This window comes from Gopherus evgoodei, chromosome 2 (assembly GCF_007399415.2).
Source record: "Gopherus evgoodei ecotype Sinaloan lineage chromosome 2, rGopEvg1_v1.p, whole genome shotgun sequence".
Classification (NCBI taxonomy): domain Eukaryota; kingdom Metazoa; phylum Chordata; order Testudines; family Testudinidae; genus Gopherus; species Gopherus evgoodei.
In genome coordinates, this window is record NC_044323.1 from 1,369,836 (window position 1) to 1,395,760 (window position 25,925).

The following is a 25,925-nucleotide window of genomic DNA, read 5'->3' on the forward strand; positions in this document are numbered from 1 at the left end:
GTTCCGCAGGGGTCTGTTTTGGGGCCGGTTCTGTTCAATATCTTCATCAACGATTTAGATGTTGGCATAGAAAGTACGCTTATTAAGTTTGCGGATGATACCAAACTGGGAGGGATTGCAACTGCTTTGGAGGACAGGGTCAAAATTCAAAATGATCTGGACAAGTTGGAGAAATGGTCTGAGGTAAACAGGATGAAGTTCAATAAAGATAAATGCAAAGTGCTCCACTTAGGAAGGAACAATCAGTTTCACACATACAGAATGGGAAGAGACTGTCTAGGAAGAAGTATGGCAGAGAGAGATCTAGGGGTCATAGTGGACCACAAGCTTAATATGAGTCAACAGTGTGATACTGTTGCAAAAAAAGCAAACGTGATTCTGGGATGCATAAACAGGTGTGTTGTAAACAAGACACGAGAAGTCATTCTTCCGCTTTACTCTGCGCTGGTTAGGCCTCAACTGGAGTATTGTGTCCAGTTCTGGGCACCGCATTTCAAGAAAGATGTGGAGAAATTGGAGAGGGTCCAGAGAAGAGCAACAAGAATGATTAAAGGTCTTGAGAACATGACCTATGAAGGAAGGCTGAAGGAATTGGGTTTGTTTAGTTTGGAAAAGAGAAGACTGAGAGGGGACCTGATAGCAGTTTTCAGGTATCTAAAAGGGTGTCATCAGGAGGAGGGAGAAAACTTGTTCACGTTAGCCTCTAATGATAGAACAAGAAACAATGGGCTTAAACTGCAGCAAGGGAGATTTAGGTTGGACATTAGGAAAAAGTTCCTAACTGTCAGGGTAGTTAAACACTGGAATAGATTGCCTAGGGAAGTTGTGGAATCTCCATCGCTGGAGATATTTAAGAGTAGGTTAGATAAATGTCTATCAGGGATGGTCTAGACAGTATTTGGTCCTGCCATGAGGGCAGGGGACTGGACTCGATGACCTCAAGAGGTCCCTTCCAGTCCTAGAGTCTATGAGTCTATGAGTCTATGAGAATGGCAGCAATACTGTTTAGGCTATTCTGGCTGAAGAGGCTAGGAGAGGGGTCAGCAACCTTTCAGAAGTGCTGTGCTGAGTCTTCAGTTATTCACTTAAGGTTTCACGTGCCAGTAATACCTTCTAAAAATGTTAAAATGTCTTTCTACAAGTCTATAATATATAACTAAACTATTGTATTGTAAAGTAAATAAGATTTTAAAAATGCTGAATTTTAAATTAAACTTCTTAAATTAAAATGCAGAGCCCCCGGACCTGTGGCCAGGGCCCAGGCAGTGTGAGTGCCACTGAAAATCAGCTTGCATGCCGCCTTTGGCACACATGCCATAGGTTGTCTACCCCTGGGCTGTGACTTTGAGGCCCGATTAACCAAGCATCAGATCTTCAGATGTCTCTTTTTTACAGAGAAGATCTGTTGCAAGACCAGTCCTCCATCCAGGACCAGATAGGGTTTAAATGAATACTTGTATGAAGTAATCATTGCTCTCTCAAACCCTGACAGAAAACTCAGCTAATAGAACCTATCCTACTGGCTGGTGCAAAGTCCATAGTTCAACTAGCATGTTAAACCAATGAAACATAGCCTTTAGTCCCTCCATAAGCTCTTTATTTTGGAGGTATACATGTGTCGAAGTAGAAAAGTATGTTCTTCAGCTTGTTCAAGAAAAGGAAGTTTTATATAAATTCCAACATTGTTTTCTTAGGGCATCAACCTTATTCCAGCGCCACAGGTCATAGGGTAAGACAATGTAACCTCATTCTGCTCCTTAGAATACTATCCTGATTGAACCTCTTCAGGAGGTATCATTATACATACTATCAATTACAGTAATCCTCCCACAGATGGCTGATGTTTCCAGATCAGTTATTTTATTTGAAGTTAGAAGCTTTCTCTAATAAGACTCAGTAGGTAGTATTCACAACTGTCATAGCATTTGTTCCTTGACTACATTCAAGAAATTGTTGTCTCCTGTTTAAACATCAAAATCCAGTTCCTAGGAACACTTACTGTCTAAGAACAGTGTGTCAAGTCTCCAGTATTGAGATCTGCTAGATGGCCATCGCCAAGTTCTGCATGCTGGTTATCCAGTCTTAGGCCTGGTTTATACTGGAGGAAGGAGGATCGACCTAAGATACACAACTTCAGCTATGAGAATACCGTAGCTGAAGTCGACATATCTTAGTTCGACTTACCTCGTGTCCTCATGGTGCAGGGTCGATTGCTGTGGCTCCCCCGTCGACTTTGCTTCTGCCTCTCACCAAGCTGGAGTTCAGCAGTCGACAGGAGAGCGATCGGGGATTGATTTATTGTGTCTACACTACATGCGATAAATCAGGGGTCAGCAACCTTTCAGAAGTGGTGTGCTGAGTCTTCATTTATTCACACTAATTTATGGTTTCGCGTGCCGGTAATACATTTTAATGTTTTTTAGAAGGTCTCTCTCTACAAGTCTATATATAACCAAACTAGTGTTGTATTGTAAAATAAACAAGGTTTTCAAAATGTTTAAGAAGCTTCATTTAAAATAAAATTAAAATGTTGATCTTACGCTGCCGGCCTGCTCAGCCCACTGCTGGTCTAGGGTGCTGTTCACCTAGGTTGGCAGCAGGCTAAGCGAGGCCTGCGGCTGGGACCCTGGCTGGCAAGGGTCCATCAGCCAGAACCCAAGACCAGAAGCAGGCTGTGCAGGGCTGGGACCCAGAGGGCTGGGGGCAGAGGGCTAGAGGCTGGGTATGTGGGGGGTGTAGGTGTCAGGGCAGAGGGGGGCCTGGGTATGGGTGGGGGTGCCGGGTGTCAGGGCTAGGGTTGGGGAGGGGGGATGAAGGAGTCAAGCAGAGGGCTGGGTGTGTATGAGGAAGGTACAGGGCTCAGGGCAGGAGTCGGGGGGGTGGGGCTCAGGGCAGAGGGTGTGGTGTGTGTGTGTGTGGGGGGGGGCTGGGTGACTGCCCCCCTAAGAACTCCCAACCCCATTGCTCCTTGTCCCCTGACTACCCTGTCCTAGGACCCCTGCCCCAACTGCCCCCCAGGACCCCACCCCTATCTAAGCCTCCCTATTCCTTGTCCTTGGACTGGACCCTATCCCTTACCTGTCCCCTGATTGTCCCAACCCTTATCCACACCCCCGTCCCCAGCTAGACCCCTGAGACTCCCATGCCCCATCCAGCCCTCCCTGCCCCCTGACAGGACCCCCAGAACTCCTGACCCGTCCAACCCCCCCCGACTCCCTGCCTGCGCCAACCCCTCTCCACACTCCTGCCTCCTGACAGGACCCCCAGAACTCCCAACTCATACAATCCCCCCCAACTGACCCCGCCCCTCCCCAGGACCGTCTTTGCTCCCGGTCCCCTGACTGCTCTGACCCCATCCACCCCCTGCCCCCTCACAAACCCCAGGACTCCCATACCCCATCCAACCCCCCCCCGCTCCCTGACTGCCCCTAGCCACCCCCCGGGATCCCACCTCCCCATCCAACCCATCCTGCTCCCTGTCCCCTAACTGCCCCCACCCCTTATCCAACCCCCCCAGCCCTGGGCCCTTTACCTTGAGGCTACACGCAGAGCCAGACACGCTGCTCCGCTGGAGAGCACAGCCCCGACCCCCAGAGCGCTGCATGCGGCGGCAGGGCTCCAGGGGAGGGGAGAAGGCGGGGGAGGGGCCGGCAGCTTGCTGCGCTTGGCCAGCGCTCTGGCCCCTGAGCGCGGACCCTGTGGCTTGCAGTGCTGGGAGAGTGGGGTCATTTGTCCACCTCGTGCACACGGCTATGTGTCTGCTTCCTGCTCCTGTGGGGGGAGCAGAGGGCACAGGAGAGTGGGCGAGGCTGGGCAGGATTTTTAATGGCATGCTGGAGTCTGGGCAGGCTCTACTGTGCCAGTAAAAATTGGCTCGTGTGCCGTCTTTGGCCCGCGTGCCATAGGTTGCCGCCCCTGCGATAAATCAATCCCTGATAGATCAATTGCTACCCACTGATCCGGCGAGTAGTGTAGATGTACCCTAAGCCAATGCTATTTCCTTTCTTTTGACAGAAGTCTTCTCCCATGTCCAGGGTCAGGTGGAGGAGATATATAATCTACTTTGTTTTAGATGTCCACACTTAAAAGATGGATCCTGCTTCCCACCTTCTGCAAGGGACCTATTAAATTGAAATGACTGGAATTTATTTTTATTGCTTCAAATTTAAATTTGAAGGCATATGGTGTATTTAATTACAAAAATATTTAATTTTGATCAGCCAGATCTCATTTTTCTCAGATGGTTTTTCCTATCTAGACCTATTGGCTTTGGAGTGGTGGTTTCCATCTCACACTGACAGTTTTTCTTGAATGCATAAGAATATAAGAATGGCCATACTCAGTCAGACCAAAGGTCCATCTAGCCCAGTATCCTGTCTTCTGACAGTGGCCATTTCCAAGTGCCCAGAGATAATGAACAGAACAGCTAATCATCAAGTGATCCATTCCCTGTGACCCATTCCCAGCTTTTCCTTCTGTCCTGACAAAAACAATGGCTCTTGCCACTTTACTCACTGTAGCATTCTAAGAGACAAATAGCAGCACCTAGATTCCTCAGTTTCTCCTGCCTCCTTCTGAAAAAGCTGTAGCAACACTTGGGCTCCTTGGCTGGCTGATCCCCTTTTCTTTTCTAAAGATGCAGTGGGTTCCTGTGCTGCTCTGCTCTCTAGCCACTTTCTATCCAATCTCCCTTCTCATCTGGTCCATACTCCTACTTATCTGTGGCTGAGTAAGACTTTCAAGCTTAGTTTGTGGCCTTTAGAGTGCGGTGGTTCTCCTGTTCATATCTTCTTACTCATCAGATCTGCTGCTTCTGTCAAGTTAGATTGGCTGACTTCAATGGCAAAAATAAATTTACACTTTTTTTTTTTACCCTGTTTGCCCTGCTTAACCAACATAGATAATGAAGGAGGAACTAGATTCTATTATGGATCAGCAGTTGTTTGGGTTTGTAAAAATTTAATAAATTGAATAATTTACACTTGTGCAAATGCTTTGACAGCAATGGGATTACACTGGTGTCACTGAAAGCATAATCTGAATACAATAGGGTTTAATTTGGCCCACAGAATTTTTAGTTTACAAACAAAAAGATTTTTTTTCGACTGCAAATGGAGCACATTTGATCTGAAAGCCACTGAGATACAAACATGGAACCCTGCAAAGTCATTGATGGTAACATCAGTGTGTCCTTAGTAACCTTCATTCAGATTCATTTAATCTGCTTCATTGCTTAGGCTCTTGATAGAGGAAAGAAATTCAGATGAGGGTAAATGACCAAACTGAAATGATGAGGGGTCTTCAATAAAGCCCTAATAGGAAATGGAAGTGGTGATTTATCAGTAGAGCCCTGCAAATCTGTGGATATCCCTGGACAATGTTTGCAGATAGGATGTGGATCCAAATTTTGTATCTGCCCAGGACTCTACTGATCAAACATCTGTAAGGAGGAACTGGTTCTGAGCAATAATGCTGTGAGGAAACAATAGTGGTTCCAGCTGTATTCGGTTTGCTTTGAAAGTCCCTTGACAAGGTTAATTACAACTTCATTAAATGAAAACACATTTATAAAATGAGAAGCTACATTAGATTTAAAATCTGATGTGTGGCACTAATTAGAGGTAGAAGTGAACTGAGATTTGCACCAAGGCAATCAGACTACTGCATGCTGCTAGTGTTGAATGTGGTGTTCTATCATATTTAGTTCCTTTAAAAAAAATAATCTAGGGGATTCCTGGCTTTCTCACTTTTTGGATTATTATTCTCTGTTTATGGATGCTCATTCATCAGATCAGATGGGCCACTGTACAGACCGCTCTCTGTGCCGTATGCAGTGCTGCCAAGTGGTATAATGCATACACCACGTATAGTGTGGAGAGTTGCATATTACTTCCGTGGTTTTGTAAAAATGAGGATCTTATGGAGTTGGACTAAGCATATCTGCATTGCCACATGCTTCTGCAGGTTCTCCAGTTTCCTGCACTGAGGGAGCATTAGGATTCCTTTGCATGCTGCACCCTTGTTTCTTTTAAGAATGTAAAATACCTGCCACATGACAACTCCTAGCTGGAAGTGGGTGGATCTTTCATCCAAATCATGCAAGTTTTAGCTTCTTTCTTACAGCAGTGGTTGTTCTCTCAGTGCTGACTTTCTTAAAACTCATAGGATTGCACTAGTGGCTGATGTGAAAGAAACATGCTGAAGTTGTTTCCCACTTCCTGGATAAACTGAACAGATTTAAACCACCTTGGTTTATCATGATTAAAATTAAATCTTTTTATTTGCAATTTGAATACTGGTTTAGTTTGTCTAAGGGTCTCGGAGAGACACAGCACAAACTCTCACTGCACAAGACCTTGTGGGCAGATCTTTGATTTGGTTGTGAGAGTTTGGGTAAAGAACTCGAACTCAAACTTTTTCAGGAAGAGATTTCTGGTAATGAGAGAAAGGAGTCTGTTATGCATCTTCTCTATATTGGTGTTTATACAACCTAAGTGACAAGGATGTTCCTGTATTGGCTGAAGGTGACTCAAGTCTTCAGCTGTGATCATGGAAGGCCTGATCCTGTGTGACATGACTTCTGACTTAGATCTGGGTCCTGCTCGGTGCTGAACGCCCTAAATGCCCATTTGAAGTCAGTGGTGAAGTATTATGCCTCGTATGTCAGATTTTTCTGCTTTAAGCTAATTCAGTGTGCTAATTATCTAATTATCTAGTAATTCAGTATTATAATCACTGATGTGAACAAAATCTTTTATGTTGTTAGATGCCAAAACATGTGTTCAGATGTAATGTCCTCGTGTTTTTAAGGATGCTGGCAAGGTCAGAAAGACTAGAGTAATATACTTCAATTGACCCCTTTTGAAGGGCTTGTCCGTAAACATGAGTGTTTATACAAAATTATACATGCGCTCTAGCAGCTGCTAACCTGGAACTGGCTTGTTAAGGGTCTTAACCGCAGGGAGTCCTGCATTTTGGGAAACAAATTCCTGTATTCCTTACTATAAGTCTATAATATAGGACAAGCCCACCACTGTAGGTTGTAAGTAGTATATTTAATATACTCTCTAGAAATAAATAAATAGGGATTACCTGTGCATGGAGTGTAAAAGGTATTTAATATCTTAACTCCTTTTTTTTTTTTTTTTTTTTTAAGGAAACTGGAGGCACTTTTCAGGGAAAACTGATATGGTTTTAGAGTGCTGCAGAGAAAGAGGGATGACTTACTATTTGCTTATGCTTCAGCAGGCAATGGTAACTTCTCCTGCTGTGGCCCATTCTAAGAAAAGCTGACTTAGGACAGGAGAAATGGGAACTATGGCAGAGCTGTTTCTATTCTTACAACCATAGGTTTCACTCTGTGTGAGTAGTTAAATGCTAATTTTAAAGGAGAGTGGGGTGCTGAAAGAAAACAAATGGTTGTATCACATCAGTGTGTCAAAACTGAGCCTAGAATAAAGGACAGGAACTGCAGTGACTTAGAAGGCCTGGACTATGCTACAAAGTTAGGTTGACATAAACAGTCTTGTGTCTATCCTTAAATTTTGCCTCCCACTGATGTAAGCTCTCTATTATGCTAATGTAATAACACCGTCCCAAGTGCTGTTTAGCCCTTGTCAAGGTACTGAGGTTGACGCAGCGCAAATGCAGACTGTGTTACCTACATTGACCCTACCAGTCCTCCAGCAGCTGTCCCAAAATGCCTGACAGTGATTGCTGTGGTCACAGTTGTGAACTCTCCTGCACAGAAGTCAGAGAGACCAGAAGCCGCAGTCCTCCACCCCCCAAGCCTTATCCAGATTGTCCATCTTTGCATGCATACCAGCATCTCTCCACTGTTTTGTGCAACTGGCTAGCTGAGCATGCTAGCTAAATGCTCGAAACACACTCTGGTCTTCTGTACGCAGAAAATATTGGAACTTCTGGGCTTGTGGGGAGAAAAGGCTGTGCAAGCACAGCTACGGACCAACTGTAGAAACGTGGACATCTATGAACAGATTACATGAGGATGCAGGAGAAGGGGTAAGACAGGTAAGCAGCAATGCTGTGTGAAAGCATAGGAACTGAGGCAGGCATATCAGAAGCTAGGGAGGCCAACAGTTGATCTGGTGCCAAGCTGCAGACCTGCCACTTTTGCAAAGAGCTGCATGCCCTACATGGCAGAGACCACCACCTTGCACACCATCGTGGATATCTCCTAGGAGCTTGAATCACAGGTACCTGGTGTGAACAGCGAGGATGTGGAAGAGGAGGATGAGACATGTAACTGGGGGAATCCAATTCTGCCATCAGCCAGGAACTCCATCGCAGTCCAGCCAGTCCTTGCAGGTGACCATAGGCAAGTCTGATGGTGAAGGAATCTTGGGTAAGTGTCATTTTATTTGCTCTTACAGTGATGATGTCCTCAACTTAGCATGATACAGCTATTGATTTTTCATTAATTTACTTGTACTAGAAGAAGTAGCGAAACAACAAAGAGAGTTGGAGTATCTGCTTTTCATTCTCCTTTAGAGTTAGGTGAAGGAGGGGGGATACATGGAGAAGTTTGTGCATAGTGATGTCCCTTGAATCCTCCTGAGAGAGCTTGATGAAAATGCCATGGAGGTACTCTGCAATCCTCTTCTGAAGGCTTCTAGGGATGACAGCCTTATTTCTTCCTCTCGTGGTAGGACACTATCTCATGCCAGTTGGCGATAACTTCGGCAGGCATTATGGCTAACAGCATATGGGCCCAGTTGGCTTAGGGATGCCAGCAGCAGCAGTGCTCTGTGCCTTTATTACTCAGGAGTGAGAGATCTGCTGCAGTCACCACTATCTGGGGAAAATGGTGCCAGGATTTAGTGCCGCTGCTCTGTACTCATAGCTTCATGCAGTTGAGTAATTCCCTTCTCATTTCCCTCACCCATGGTGGGCCACGCTCCAAAGCAGAAGTGTTAGTAAACATGTCTTTTTTAACACTTTAGGGGAAGTAAGGGAAGGGGAGAGTTCTTAATCTTGACTTTCACATTCTGTTGTGAGTATACTGACAATGGTACCTCTGTTTTATCAATAGCAGCTGCCACTGTGGCCTTGAGCCAGGGAAGGAGAAGAAAGAAGAGGTCTCGAGATATGTTCAGTGAGCTCCTGCAAGCCAGTGCTACATCAGACTGTGAATACAAAGGCTGGAAGATTAATTTTGCAAGTAGCCTTGAGAGAGAGAGAACAGACAGGCTGAGGAGTCCCAGCAGGAAAAGGAGAGGGAGATGCATTAGGATGGAATCGGGCTTCTCCAGCAGCAAACACAGATGCTGCAGATGTTGTGGACCTACAGGTTCAACAATCCCAGTCTTGCCTCCTTTTGCAGTCCATGGAAAACTCCAGTACAGCAGCTCCCTACAACCACATTCCATATGGTATCAGGGAGACATTAAGGACAACCACAGATATACTGACCTCTGAGAACCATGGCTGGTGTGTTTGTAGCTAGTGTGGACATTAATATTTCTTCCCCTGCTCTAAGCTCTGTTCCATAAATTTATTAAGCTAATAATGTATTTGCTTTTTAACATGTGCAGAATTTTTTTTGAATTTTTGGTTACTCAGTAAAACTATTATTTGGAAAATAATCTTCATTAGTTCCCAACATATGCTGCAGAACGCCTGGCAGTAGTGAAAACACCACTTAGTTGTTGTACAGTATGACACGACTCATAGGATCAGTGAGGGGGGAAGTGTGGTCATAAATATACAGCAAGCGCCAGAAAAATTAAGTTCATTGTCAGTGTTATATTCATAGATGTATACCAAGCAGTACACAATTCCTATCAGGCCCAAGAACTGCAGGGCCTGGTGGAGTACAGTACACCACTATGCATTACTGTGGCTCACTCTTAAAAGTTCTCTTTCAAAGCCTCTGAGCCATAGAGCTCTGTGTTGAGCTCTTTTGTGTCTGGCTGTTCAAACTCAGCAGACAGCTGCTCCACCTTTGTCCTCCAACCTGAGCTCAGGTTTTCCCCTTTAGCTTCCCAGATATTATGCAGGACACATCAGGGAGCTACAAGCATTGAGATATTTTTCTCCCTGAGATGCAGTCTTGTGAGTAAACAATGTCAGCGCCTCTTCAATCTACCAAAAGCACATTCAACTGTCATTCTGCACCTGTTGATCTGGTAGTTGAATCCTCCTTTGGTGCTATCGAGTAGCTGGTATATGGCTTCGTGAGCTATAGGACTAAGGGGTAGACTGGGTCCCTCAGGCTTACTACTGGCATTTCAAGGTCAGTAATCTACTGATTGGGAAATAAAGTCCCTACTTGTAGCTTTCTGAACTGTCCTGTGTTAAAGATGAGTGTGACAGTCACCTTCTCTTACCAGCCAACACTGATGTCGGTGAAGCATCCCCGGTGATCCACAAGCATTTGCATCATGATAGGAAAGTAGCCATTTCTGTTGATGTACTTTGTAGCAAGGTGGTCTGGTGCCAAAATAGGGATATTTGTGCCTTCTCTCACTCCACTGCTCAGGAACCCCATTTCTGAAAATCCACCCATTATGGTCCTGCATATTGCCAAGAGTCAGTCCTTTGTGTAAGGAGACAGCTAATGGCCCGGAACGCTTGCATGACAATGGCCCCCACAATCAGTTATACAACTCCAAATAAATGATTTCTCATTGACTGGTAGCAATCCAGCATTGCAAGTTTCAACAGTGTGATCACCTCACTTCTCCGCTATCAGTGCGGCTCTTATTCTGATGTCCCTGTGCCAGAGGAGTGAGCTCAGCACACAGATCCAGGAATGTGGCCTTGCCCATCTGAAAGTTCTGCAGCCGCTACTAGTCTTCCCAATCATGCATTATGCTGTGAAACCAGCAGTCAGGGCTTGTTTCTCGAGCCCAGCAGTGGTGCTCCACCATTTTGCAGCTTCTCTGTGAACGCCACCAACAACCTTGAATCTCAGTCTTCTCTTTTCCAAACTAAATAAACCCAATACTTTCAGCCTTTCTTCGTAGGTCATGTTCTCAAGACCTTTAATCATTCTTGTTGCTCTTCTCTGGACCCTCTCCAATTTCTCCACATCTTTCTTGAAATGCGGTGCCCAGAACTGGACACAATACTCCAGTTGAGGCCTAACCAGCGCAGAGTATAGCGGAAGAATGACTTCTCATGTCTTGTTTACAACACACCTGTTAATGCATCCCAGAATCATGTTTGCTTTTTTTGCAACAGTATCACACTGTTGACTCATATTAAGCTTGTGGTCCACTATGACCCCTAGATCTCTTTCTGCCTTACTCCTTCCTAGACAGTCTCTTCCCATTCTGTATGTGTGAAACTGATTGTTCCTTCCTAAGTGGAGCACTTTGCATTTATCTTTATTGAACTTCATCCTGTTTACCTCAGACCATTTCTCCAATTTGTCCAAATCATTTTGAATTTTGACCCTGTCCTCCAGAGCAGTTGCAATCCCTCCCAGTTTGGTATCGTCCGCAAACTTAATAAGCGTACTTTCTATGCCAACATCTAAATCGTTGATGAAGATATTGAACAGAACCGGTCCCAAAACAGACCCCTGCGGAACCCCACTTGTTATACCTTTCCAGCAGGATTGGGAGCCATTAACAACTACTCTCTGAGTACGGTTATCCAGCCAGTTATGCACCCACCTTATAGTAGCCCCATCTAAATTGTACTTTCCTAGCTTATCTATAAGAATATCATGCGAAACTGTATCAAATGCCTTACTAAAGTCTAGGTATATCACATCCACCGCTTCTCCCTTATCCACAAGGCTCGTTATCCTATCAAAGAATGCTATCAGATTAGTTTGACAGGATTTGTTCTTTACAAATCCATGCTGGCTATTCCCTATCACCTTACCACCTTCCAAGTGTGTGCAGATGATTTCTTTGATTACCTGCTCCATTATCTTCCCTGGCACAGAAGTTAAACTAACTGGTCTGTAGTTTCCTGGGTTGTTTTTATTTCCCTTTTTATAGATGGGCACTATATTTGCCCCCTTCCAGTCTTCTGGAATCTCCCCCGTCTCCCATGATTTCCCAAAGATAATAGCTAGAGGCTCAGATACCTCCTCTATTAACTCCTTGAGTATTCTAGGATGCATTTCATCAGGCCCTGGTGACTTGCAGGCATCTAACTTTTCTAAGTGATTTTTTACTTGCTCTTTCCTTATTTTCTCTTCTAAACCTACCCTCTTCCCGTAAGCATTCACTATACTAGACATTCCTTCAGACTTCTCAGTGAAAACCGAAACAAAGAAGTCATTAAGCATCTCTGCCATTTCCAAGTCTCCCGTTACTGTTACCCCCTCCTCATTGAGCAGTGGGCCTACCCTGTCCTTAGTCTTCCTCTTGCTTCTAATGTATTGATAAAAAGTCTTCTTGTTTCCCTTTATTCCCATAGCTAGTTTGAGTTCATTTTGTGCCTTTGCTTTTGATTCTTCTTGTATCCCACAGCAATCTTCCCTCCAGGAAATATCACATTCCCTGTGGCTCTGCAAATACTGGAGGATCACATGTCCTGTGCTTACAGTGCTCATGACAATAATACAGAGGTGTGCAGGCTCCATGCTTCTGTCAGAAATGGTGGACAATGACAAGTCCCTGATGGGTTTGTGGGATTTTCAAAATAGGAGTGAAAATTATGGGGTAAAGGTGGCATTATGGGGTTGAGAAAGTAGCATGATGGGAACTTAACTCTACAGTCTCAGTCATCCCTGCATGACTCATTTCTGTCCATTATGCAAACTTCTCAAAAGATAGAGTACTGAATGGTGGCAAGTTGCAGACTGGAATTACCTGCTCATAGGGCACTGCACTGTGCATCAAAACAAGCACTTCTGGTGAGTATCTGCAGTGGCGATGCAAGGAGCCAAGTAAGCATACACACAAGCGATATACTAACTGCAGCGGCTTTATGCCTAAATAATTCATATTGGGGGAAAATCTGTAATGCAGACATGCCCAAAGAAGATTAACAAAAGAAATGTTTGACCTTAGGAAGAGCTACTTAATTGAATCCCTTGATGGAGAGGAGAGAGTAAAATAAGATGTTAATGCTTGCGGAGGTCTTGGGAGTGTAAATACTAGCAAATCGAAGTACCATCACTAGCTTCCCACTTCAGATCATCTCCCATTCTTCTCTAGTCTAGGGGTAAAATGATTTGTAGCAAATGAACAGAAACAGTGAATCCTTTCTAAAGCTCCTTCATTTCAGAACAGTGATCCGGATGGTTGTGAAAAGCTCACTTCCAGTATCTGTCATAGCTGGTGATAGTGTCGATTCCTACAAGGATCAGACTTCAGCAAGCAGTCTGCTGTTTGCATTACATGGCTGACAGAGGGTGGTGTTTGTAATATATAGTCTGTTTCCCTAAGAATAATATCGCTTTTGCCAAAATCTGTAGGAGGCAAGTTTCTGTGCACAGAAAACATATGTATTCAACATAAGATGTAAATAGTCTGCCTACTGTATAGTCCCCATAAAAATGCCTTCTGAAAACCCTTGCTCTGTCTCCACCTGTCTTTTCATCTTTTTGTTTGTGGATGGGGAAGGGGATTGATTCTTGATCTATGATATTATAATTTAAATAAAGACTCTCCGCATACAGAGAGTTTGGAGAGGACTGGTACACAAGAATCCATTCTGCTGACAATCTTCATTCAGCTGCTCTGCCCTAGCTCGGTGAGTTGCAAAATAAAATGAGCTGGGGTGTGATGAACTGAAATATATATATTTTTTAATGAAATATATGGTGCAAGCCTCTGTTTGATTATGAGGAGTTACTTGCTATGGAGTTATGTTAAAGTAAGCTGTAAATGAGAAAACCCACAGGAAATGAAACTATGGCGAAGATAAGAGCCTCAGGTACACACCTTCAAAGCAGCTAAGATAATGGCTGTGTCATCAGTGGCCAATAAACTATCTCAGTCCATCTAGGCTAGAATGGTTTACTTTTCCCAATGCTTAGTCTGGGATCAAAGGAGATGTAAAACCCCAAAGACCCTAGGGGGTTGAGCAGGGAGAGGCTACCAAGGGTGAGTCAGTGAAAAGCTCACAGGCTGGCAAGGGGTTACACAGACAGAGGGAATGTGCAGCATGCAGGACAGTATATTCTATTTTTTATTCTACATAGATTCTTATACCACACTCATCAATCAATCCATCCTCATCATCATATGCACACCTGAACATAGCCATTATGTGAACATCATACCCTCATATCTCAATGTCTGTACTTTGACCCATCAACCTTTTACCCCCAGTCAGGGATATTGTAGATTATGTATTCCTTATGACACCCGATCTTAAACAGAACTTTGCACCCTTGATAGTCTGTACATTATTCCCTGATAACCAGAAACTTCTATGCTTAAACTCTGTACCATTCACCATTTTTTTTAAACATCATCTTAATAAAATTTTTAAATCTGAGCGCCTTCCAGTAGTGTTATAAACAATGACTACACATCAGTCACATGTTTGTACTCTCCTCCTCTCCGCAGGGGGAGAAATGTGTGCAGTGCAATGTCATGTTTTGGTAGGGTTTTATGTTTTTTAAAAAATATGTGGTGCTATGTCTTTGTGAAAAGGCATAGTCAAAGAAATATGCCATGCACTTGGAGCAGAAGGTGTTAAGGTTTGTCATGGTCTTTAGTTCCTGGGGGGGTTCATTCCACAGTCTCAGTCAGGCTTGAGAAAGCGCTGTCTCCTGTACTACAGATGAGATATACCAGGGGTCGGCAACCTTTGGCATGTGTGCCAAAGACGGCATGCATGCCATTAAAAATCTTGCCCAGCCCATTCTTCTCTGCCCTCTGCTCCCCCCGCCCTTCCACCTCGCGGGGGCAGGAGGCAAGGGACAGGGGGCAGAAGCTTGGTCCTGCCGGCTCCCCTGCCTCTTCCCGAAGTGTACTGGGTTCGTGCCCCTCCTCCGCCTCTGTCCCTCTCTCCCTCCCTCCCTGCTGGCCGATCAGCTGATGGCCCTTGTGAGGGAGGGGATTGGGAAGGAGCAGAGTCAGCATGTTCGCTGCTCCTGGCAGAGGCAGAGAAGTGGGGCAGGGCCTTGGGGAAGGGGTGGTGGTAGAATAGAGGTATATCTCCTCCAGTCCCCTGCCCTGCCCGCCCCCCCCACACACCCCAGCCCTGTGCCCTGAGCCTTGTGCCCTGCACACCCCCCAGGCTCCTGCCGTGAGCCCTGTACCCTCCTCATACACACCCAGCCCTCTGCTTGACTCTACCCCCCCATGACACCCACTCTGACTCTTGCACCCCCACCCCCTACCCTGACACCTGCACCCCCTCACATGCCCCCAGCCATCTGCCCTGACTCTTGCACCCCCCACATACCCAGCCCCCGCACTTCATGCACCTCCCACATCCCCACCCTGAGCAAACGGGAGCTCTTGTACCGCCCCCCTCCTCATATTCCCACCTGCACCCCTTGCACCAAATGGGAGCTGCCCAGGTAAGTGCCCCACATCCAAACCTCCTGCCCCAACCCTGAGGCATCTCTCTCATTCTAGCTCATGGCCAGACCCTTCACCCCCAGCCCTGTGCTCAGTGCAGTCCCACCCTCAGCTCAGTGTAGAGAGAAGAGAATGGGCCAGAACCAGGGAGAAGGTAGGTACCCACTGTATGTGGGCAGGGATGGGACCTCAGACTGGCAGCGGGCTGAGTGGGTCCAGCAGCTGGGATTCTGGCTGGCTCAGCCTGCTGCTGGTCTGGGGTCCCGGTCGCCAGCCCCACACAGCCCACTGCTGGTCTGGGGTTCTGGCTGCTGGACCCTGGCCAGCTGGGGTCTTGGCTGCAGGCCCCACTCAGCGCGCTGCCGGCCTAGGTGAACAGAACCCCAGTCCAGCAGCGAGCTGAGCGGGCCAGCGGAGTAAGATCAACATTTTAATTTAATTTTAAATGAAACTTCTTAAACATTTTGGAAACCTTGTTTATTTTACAATATAATAGTTTAGTTATATAATATATAGATTTATAGACAGAGACCTTCTAAAAAACATTAAAATTCAAGTATAAATGAAGACTTGGCATACCACTTCTGAAAGGTTGCTGACTCCTGAGAAATACACTTATTATAAAGAGTTCATTGTGCCGGAGTATAACTGTCGACCAGTGTCTTCATCCTGGAACTTTAGGCAATCTTTTAGATATCCTGGGCCCAGGCCATGAAGTACCTTGAAGATAAAGACTGAGACCTTGATTAGAAATTTTGTGGGAAACAAGTCTAATGAGTGGAAGACAGATTTGATGTAGCCTGGGTTGCTGAGGAGATGTGCTTCAGTGTTCTGTACTAGTTGGAGTTTCCGAAGTGTTTGAAGGCTTCATGCCCAGGTATATCACATTGCTGTAGTCCTTCCCAGAAGTGACAAAAGCGTGAATAACTGAGGCTAGGTCATCATCTGTCAGGATGGGATGGGGTCTCCTAGCAGACTGAAAATGATAGAAAGCATTACTCACGGATGCTGCAGTCCATTTCTCCCTGCATGAGACAGAGTTAGCTGGTATGAGGGGCACTTACAAATGTGTAAATAACACTTATACAGGTAGGTCTTCTGTTGTTTTTAGTTGTTGTGCTAACCTGCTTTGTACCTTTTGAGGAATGCTGCCTTAAGTGAGAGAGAGGAGCATGTAACAGTAAGGGTTGGGGAAAGGCTGAGGAGGAATGAGTTCTGTTTGTACTGCTGCTGTGCTCCTAGGGCGGGGGGGATGGTGTCACCTGTCACTCTGAAGCCATCTCCTGAGTTAACTGAGGAAGTAAGCCTCTGAAGCGAATTTCAAGATTCATTCTTGGCTGGGAAGTAGGCTGAGATCCTCAGAACCACTTGAGGTTTGCCCATTGCCCCAGGATAGTTTTGTGTTGACACATCAGTCTGCCAATTTGCTATTCCTTCAGAGACTCCATTAGATATACATTTTATACTACGTTCCAATAACATGACTTAAGTCTTCCAGTTAGTTGTGCTGATGTTGCATAACTACCACATAACTTATGAAATTGAACATCAGGGTATTTACTTCCCATAAGTGTACAGAAAGTCAGTTTCTGTAATTCCTCACTTGCTGTATAGGTTTGAATGTGCTAAATCCTCCATCCTATTTTATGGAGATTAGATTGACCCAAACCATCCATTCTTTTGAAAATGAGTATCATGCAGTCTTTTTTGATGCAATATCGCTGAACTTAGTCTAGATGGGACTATCCCAGATGGTGCCCTAAGCGTTATAAACAGTTTCTTCTCTAAGCACCACCTATGCTGCCGCTTCTGCCTTTGATTAGATCCTGTTCTATTGTGGTGGTTCAGTGTAAATAGTTAATATCCTGGTGAGTGTGTGATTAGGCAAGCTTTGAAGGGAAGCAACAGAAAATACTTTCTCGGACAACGGCTGCTTAACAGTTTCTGAAATGTTTGGATTGGAGATAAACTGAGGCTCTCCTTACAATCCAAGAGATATGGGGTCACATTGGTTTTCAGGCCATCTGGAGTTGGCTTTAGATGCTTACTCAGCCTTTATTATACATGGGCAGATAGATGAATGTTAGTAGGGCCTATATTTCAAGTTAGTAATAGTTTCCATCTGAGTACGAGGATGGCCATGATTTACTATTCTGGGCAGTTCTAAACTCTGTTGCTGAGAGGAAGCTCTGCTAACAAATAACTCAAGACTTTGAGACTAATACAAATAATAAAAAGGATGCTGATGTCTTCACTGGCTGAATGAAAACTGCAAGCTGGTGGAAATATTTTAGTATTGTGATAAACCGTTGATTGCAATGTGTGCTCAGAGGACTGTGTGTTCATGAACACATGGAAGTGTGTAAAAACGGGTCTGAGCCATTTTTGAGACTTGTCTAAAAATAATTGTTCAAATTGATTGTTGTTCACAAAATGAAATTACGAGTCTTGGGACTTGTTGTATTGGCATTGACCTGGAATAGGAGATAGTATTACTGGAATGAAAAGTCTGTGACTCCTATGAGGTATACTTGTGAATGGTCATGGTTAGAAACAAATGCCAGGAATCGGGTTTCCATCTGTAAATAGTGTGCATTTCTAGCCCCAGTTCTGTCATTCATAGATTGTAAGGCCAGAAGGGACCTCTGTGATCATCTAGTCCAGTGGGTTTCACCCTTTTTTTCTTTTGTGGACCCCTAAAAAGTTCCTAATGGAGGTGTGGACCCTTCTGGAAATTTTAGACCATAGGTTGAAAACAACTCATCTAATCTGATCACCTGCATAACACAAGCCATAGAGCTTCCATGAAATAATTGCTGTTTGAACTAGAGCCTGTGTGTTAGAAAAACACCCGATCATGATTTCAAAATTGCCAGTGATGAAGAATCTGCCACAGCACATGGTATATTGTTCCAGTGCTTAATTACGCTCACTGTTAAACTGTGCCTTATTTCTAGTCTGAATTTGTCTAGCGTCAGCTTCCAACCATTGTATTTTGGTTTGCTAGATTGAAGAGCGCATTATCAAATTTTTGTTCCCCCATATGGCTACTTATAGACTCTGAACCCTTAATTGTCTCTTTAAATAGATTGAGCTCCTTCTGTCTACCAAAAAGAAAGATCAGGGACAGTGAGGGTCTGCTGCTCAGTGAAGAAGGTAAGCTGGTAATAGAAGGTTATAGGAAGGCAGAACTGTTCAATGCCTACTTTGTTTCAGTCTTGTCAAAAAGGATATGTGACTGGATGAATGGTAAAGTTACCATAGACAATAAAGGGGAAGAGATGCAGATCAGGATAAAAACACCTCAGAGATCCTCTGACTAATTTGAATGAACTCAAGTCAGCAGGGCCTGATGCTATTCACCCCAGGGTGCTAAAGGAATTAGCTCAAAAAATCTCAGAACTATTCATGGATGACAGGAGAGATGCTGGAAGACTGGAGAAGGGTTAACATAGTGCCCATCTTTAAAAAGGAGAAAAAGGAGAAGCTGGTCAGTTAGCCTGACCTTGATACCTGGGAAGCTACTAGATTCTAACTAGAGCAATATCTAAAACAGTCAATTTGCCAATACCTGGAGGATGGTTAGATGTAACAAATTCTGCATCTTGGCAGCGGGTTAGACTAGATGACTCTTGCGGTCCCTTCTGACTTTATGATTCTACCACCACAAAGCATGTTTTCTAATCCTTTAATCATTCTTGTGGCGCTTCTCTAAACCCTCTCCAATTTATTAGCATCCTTCTTGAACTATGGTTACTAGAACTGGATGCAGTAGTCCAATAATGGTCAAGCCAGTGCTAAATACAGCGATAATATAACCTCTCTCCTCCACCTTGAAAGTACCCTATTTATGCACCCAAGGGTCTAATTAGCCTTTTTTGGGCCACACCACAAACGCTTTAGGGGGGAGGGATGGCTCAGTGGTTTGAGCATTGGCTGGCTAAACCCAGGGTTGAGTTTAATCCTTGAGGGGGCCACTTAGGGATCTGGGGCAAAAAATCAGTACTTGGTCCTGCTAGTGAAGGCAGGGGGCCAGACTCAATGACCTTTCAGGGTCCCTTCCAGTTCTATGAGATAGATATATCTCCGTATATTATTTTATATTAAATTATTAAAGCTTATGCCCAATAAATTTGTTAGTTTCTATGGTGCCACAAGGACTTCTCGTTGTTTTTGCTGATACAGACTAACACGGCTACCACTCGGAAACCTGTCACCATTGTACTGGGAGCTCATGTTCAACTTACTATCCACCATGACCCTTAAAATTTATTCAGAGTCACTGCTTCCCAGGATAGAGTCCCCCATCCTGTAAGTGTGGTCTACGTTCTTTGTTCCTAGATGTATACACTTACATTTGACCATATGAAAATATAGATTGTTGCCTTGTCTCTAGCTTATCAAATGATCCAGATCACTCTAACAGTAACCTGGCCTCTTTATTTACCACTCCCACCATTTTTGTGTCATCCGCAAACTTTCAGTGGTGATTTTGTTTTCTTCCAGTCATTGGTTCTTGGCCCTATTTAATATTTTTATCAATCTCTGCAGGACCCACTGGAAACATACCTGCTGGAAAATAATTCCTTGTTGACAGTTACATTTTCAGACCTGTAAATGAGTCAGTTTTTAATCCATTTAATGAGAGTTCCATGTTGGTTTTTGTATCGTTCTGGTTTCTTAATAAAAATGTTTTGTGGTACCAAGTCAAATGACTTCAGAAGTCTAAATATAATACATCAATATTATTAGTTTTATCAGTCAAACTTGTAATTGTATCGAAAAGAAGATGTCAAATTAATTTGACAGGATTTCCATAAACCCATGCTGATTTGCATTAATTACAGTACCTCTCCTTTAATTCTTGATTAATCAAGTCCCATATCATTATTATTAATATTAATCAAATCCCATATCCCAGTCCATTTGTGACGTTTCTCTCTGGTGTTATCTGAACCAGTGATCAGCTAGGTCACTCCAATCCTTGACTCTCGGAGCCAGCCTTACCCTGCTCTGCTGTGAGAACCTCCACTCCTGGGCTGTTCACGCACAACCTCTGGCATGTAAGCTGCTCCTTGGGTTGTGCAATCGAATGACACTAGCCAATATCTCCGGTCCCAGACACAACTCTAGGAACCTCCATCTTGCAGTGCCCAGTTGTGCCTGCTGGATGTTGCAAGCTTATGAGTTTGTCAATTTATCAATTTCTTTGTTATGTATCAGGCTTGTTATCCCAAGGGGAACCTCTGACACACTTCAAACCAAATGCACTGCTTCAGGTAGAATAAACAAACAAATTTATTAACTATGAAGATGGATTTAAAGTGATTATAAGTCAAAACATAAGTCAGATTTGGTCAAATGAAATAAAAACAAAATGCATTCTAAGCTGATCTTAACACTTTCATTGCCCTTACAAACTTAGGGTATGTCTACACTATGAAATTAGGTCAATTTAATAGAAGCTGATTTTTTAGAAATCAATTTGATACAGTTTATTGTGTGTGTCCCCATTAAGCACATTAAGTTGGCAGTGTGCATCCACAGTACTGAGGCTGGCATCGACTTTTGGAGCGTTGCACTGTGGTAGCTATCCCACAGTTCCCGCAGTCTCCGCCACCCGTTGGAATTCTGGGTTGAGCTCCCAATGCCTGATGGGGCAAAAACATTGTCACGGGTGGTTCTGGGTACATGTCGTCAGGCCCCCCTCCCTCCTTCCTTCTCTCCATGAAAGCAACAGCAAAAAATCGCTTCTGGCTTTTGTCCTGGGTTACCCATGCAGATGACATACCATGGCAAGCATGGAGCCTGCTCAGCTCACTGTCACTGTATGTCTCCTGGGTGCTGCTAGCAGACACGGTACTGCAGTGCTACAGAGCAGCATCCCCTTGCTTTGCCTTGTGGATGGCAGATGGTGCAATATGACTGCTAGCCGTCGTCCCGTGGGTGCTCCTGGCCGACCTCAATTAGGTTGGTTGGGGCGCCTGGGCACACATCGGTCGATGGTGTCTGGACAAAAATGGAAATGACTCCAGGTCATTCTCTTCTTTAAGTTTCGTCTAATGGAGAGTCAGTCCTGCCTGGAATATCATGCCAGTTGGAGGCTTCTGCCTCAGGCTGCCCTCCCAGTTGGCAGCACTGCATGGTCGTACCTACCTCTTGCTCCCGTGGCTCATGAAGCCTGGACAGTAGTAAGGATAAATTCAACTATAGGCTGAGCAAGTGAATAATGGTGGTAGAATGTGCGTTTGGACGTTTAAAAGCTCGCTGGCTTAGTTTACTGACTCGGTTAGACCTCAGCGAAACCAGTATTCCCATCGTTATTACTGCTTGCTGTGTGCTCCACAATATCTGTGAGAGTAAGGGGAGACGTTTATGGCAAGGTGAGAGGTTGAGGCAAATCGCCTGGCTGCTGATTACACGCAGCCAGACACCAGGGCGGTGTTCTTTGTTTCTCCTTGATGAAAACCTGCCCTGTTGGTTCACTCTACTTCCCTGTAAGCCAACTGCCTTCCGCTCCCCCCTTTGATCTCCATTTGCAGATGCAATAAAGTCATTGTTTCAAATTCATGCATTCTTTATTAATTCATCGCACAAATGGGATAACTGCCAAGGTAGCCTGGGAGAGGTGAGGGAGGAGGGAAGCACATGGGTGGGGCAGTTGTAGGGGCACCCCCTAGAATGGCATGCAGCTCATCATAGAAGCGGCATGTCTGGGACTCTGACCTGGAGCGGCCGTTTGCCTCTGGTTCTTTGGTAGGCTTCATGCGGCACTGCTGCGGGTCTCTGTTATAACGTCTGTCCTTCATGCCCTTGGAGATTTTTTTTCAAAAAATCATCTTTTGAAACGGAGTTCGGATACCATGGATTCGTCTCCCCATACAGCGATCAGATCCCGTACCTCCTGTTCGGTCCATGCTGGAGCTCTTTTGTGATTCTCGTACTCCATGGTCACCTGTGCTGATGAGCTCCCTATGCTGGCAAAACAGGAAATGAAATTCAAAAGTTTGTGGGGCTTTTCCTGATCACCTGGCCAGTGCATCTGAGTTGAGAGTGCTGTCCAGAGCGGTCACAGTGGAGCACTCTGGGATAGCCCCCGAAGGCCAACACCATCAGATTGCATCCACACTACCCCAAATTCGGCCCAGCAGAGTCGATTTCAGTGCTAATCCCCTTGTTGGGGAGGAGTACAGAAATCAATTTTAAGAGCCCTTTAAGTTGACAAAAATGGCTTCATTGTGTGGACTGGTGCAGAGTTAAATCAATCTAGCGCTGCTAAATTCGATCTAAACTTGTAGTGTAGACCAGGGCTTAGATGCTTCTCCCCCCAGGCTGGCTGGTTGGTCTTCAGCCAGGCTCTCCCCTTTGATCAGCACTTCAGTTGCTTGGTGTGGTGTCTGTAGATGTCAGAGTCAGGTGAGCATTATCTCATCGCAGTTCCAAACTGACCAAAGGAAGGGGAGTGACTCCCCTGAGAGTCTAACAGATTGTTTTATTGCTGCCTAGGCCAGCGTCCTTTGTTCCTGTGAGGCTGGGCTGGGTTTGTCCCATACCTGCCCTGATGAGATGTGAACTGCCTCTCTGCTCTCGGAGAGTTTTTGCCTGGGCTTATTTTAAGCCACGAGGATACATTTTCAGCCTCATAACTACATACATGAAATTATAACCTATAACATCACTGTAACAATTACTATAATATCATTATAACAACCATGCTCAGTGCATCATGAGCCTTCCAAAGACACCCAACATGACAAACTTTGCACTGGATACCACGCAATCATTTTATAAAGATGAACATGAGGGTGTAGAGTGTTCCCCCGCCAGGTACAGAGCATCACACCATTATCTTGCCAGAGATCAATATCTGGCTGACTGGTCTTTAGCTACCTCAGTCGTCATCCTCCTTTATTCTTTTTAAATATTGCCACGACATTAGATTTCTTCCCATCTGCTGGAACTCTCCCAGTGTTCCAAGAGTTAAGAACCAACATTAATGGTCCAGCAAGCTCTTTGGCCAGCTCTCTTAAAACTCTAGGATGCAGGCTGTCTGGACCTGTTGATTTTCAAGTGTCCAACTTTAGCAGCTGCTCTTTAATATCCTCCTCTTAGAAAGGAAAGTGTTTCATCAGCATGATGATATGTCCACATCTGATTTTTCCCAAACACAGAACAGAAATATTTATTAAAGACTTGGCTTTTCTGCATTGTTGACAGTTCTACCATTTCCATCTAGGGGTAGACAGATATAATTGTTTTGTTTATTTGTGATATACTTTTAAACACTCCTTATGGTCCTTAACTCTGCTGCAGGGTATTGGACATTATAACTGCTTTCTGACTACAATTTTGCTTCTGTTACTTCAGTTTTGTGACATGGTTTTAGTAATGGCTATCCCATAAATTGCTACTTAAAGATTATAGTGTCAGAAAACCAGTGCTTCATGTCAGCCTTCAAATGATAAGATTTAAATGTTTGTTTATAGCTCTAACTTTTCCTGAGACAGTGGCAGCTCACCTCAAGTGTCTGCAGAAGTAGAAATAAAGGAAGGTGGTGGCTGAAATTACATCACTCTCAGGCCTGCTCTCTTGTTACCTATTAGGGCTGGGACCAATACCAGGGTACATTTTTCATAAGTGACATAGTAGTATGCTTAGGAGCTTAAGTTCCATTAGGTGCTTCTGAAAACTTGACCACAAATAGTTAAATGCTGTAAGCCTTTAAACATGGGGCCTGGACCAAATCTTATTCCTCAGGTTTTTTTTTACTGTCCATTGTGACAGTAAGCAAGGGACTTGGAGCTAAAAGAAAACAAAAATCTGAAGTTGAAAGGCTTTCAGCTTTATAAACAATAGCTATTAAAGCTTTGTACACTTAAAAGATCACAGCTGCTCCTTGAACAGCCCAGTGCTGGAAAAGGGGTACTATTATATAAAGATGTATATTTTGGCTAAAATCTTCAAATTTCCAGTGCCTGCATGAACATAATTGGGTAAATAACATCTCTTGAAAACATGGGAATATACTGAAGTATCTGTAACACTGTACTGCACTGGCTGGAGTCAGGATTTCCCTGTGTCAGAGGCCATATACTCCTAACAGTTGACAGACTTTCTGCAGCTGAAGTAGTAGTGGCCTCTGCTTTGGTGCAGGAGGATCTGGGTTATGCTGTTGCCATAAAACTATGGTGAACAGCATAGTGACAATTCTTAAGTCCTATGTAGCCAAAGAGTTTTTACAATATTGACTGATATAAGTACCATTTTAATCAGCCATAATGGGTCTTGTCTATCAGAATGAATAATGACCTTATATTGCTTAGGCATATGAATTTTATAATAAATTTTATAATATGTTGAGTGAATGTGGTGATTGAATGTCTACCTTTGTTACACTTATACTCATTTTTCCTTTTTCCATTTTTTCCTTCCTCATTTTCGTCTTGTATATGCTTTTTAAAAAAAAACCACAATAGCTTACTGGATTTTTTAAAAAGGGAGAACTAAATCTTTAAAAGAGCAGCTACTTTTTGCACAGATTATCCATGCTTCTAAATGTCGAGCAAAACTATCTGAAGCTAATCCGGATTCAGTACATAACAGTAAATGGTTAAAAAGTTGAAGTGAACTTAATTGAGTGTATTACGGGGTTTGAAATGTCCCCACTTAGATACTCCTGTGGTATATGTTTTTATTTCTGGCCATGCTTGAAGACATTCTTTGAATGGACAGGTCATATGAATGGGACTTCCAATACTTCTGTAGTACAGAACAGTCTAAAAATTCGTCTGGAAAAAATAGCATTTGAAGATACTGTTGAACAATAAAGCTCAACTTTTTTCCCCTTGCCTCTCATTGGTGCATTGCTCTTTAATCTTGTTTAAAATCCAGGAATCCACCCCACAGAGAGATCTTTGCTGTGTACCCAAAGAGCTTCTCCAGTAATCGGGTGGGTTGATTAATATAGGTTATCTGCTGACTCTCATAGAGAGCTACATTGAACACTGATCTACATAAAGGGGAAAGGATTGAAATATGAATTATCTCATTGAGTCATTAAACTAGGAGCGTTGAGATTTTTAGCATTTAATTTATTAGCGCTTTACCTTCCAATGTAAATGTTGGGAAGGGGAAAGTTTACAGTCACTAGCCAGGTCTGCTGAGGACAGAAACATGGTGCAGAACCTCTGTGTGGAAGGGATGAAAAGCAACACTGAGATTTAAGGTATACTCCAGAGATTATGTAAAACATAATCTCCATAGGGGAGGCTGGGTGGAGTCCTGCGCAAGGACTAGATTGCCTTGTGTCAGTTGTTTTTCTGCTGCTGAGGATACTGAATTAACTCTCGGCTCTGGAGGAGACACAAGAGAACAAAATGTAAGATTAGGCTAATTCTTAGGTGCTAGCCATCTAGTAGTTTTTGTTTTACGATCTGATTGCAAACACTATATGAAGTTTAA

The 25,925-nt window shown here is 44.1% G+C and overlaps 1 protein-coding gene across 13 annotated transcripts in view; it reads left to right on the forward strand.

The window, feature by feature from the left end:
• Positions 1-25,925, forward strand: part of MAP4 (microtubule associated protein 4) — a 271,212-nt gene that overhangs the window by 65,039 nt on the left and 180,248 nt on the right. Inside the window, exon 3 of one of the 13 annotated variants that reach the window (XM_030549737.1) lies at positions 18,553-18,620. The exons of the other annotated variants lie outside the window; for them this stretch is intronic. The gene's annotated coding sequence lies outside the window, so the exon portion shown is untranslated. The remainder of the gene's footprint in view (positions 1-18,552; positions 18,621-25,925) is intronic. 13 annotated transcript variants of the gene reach the window in all.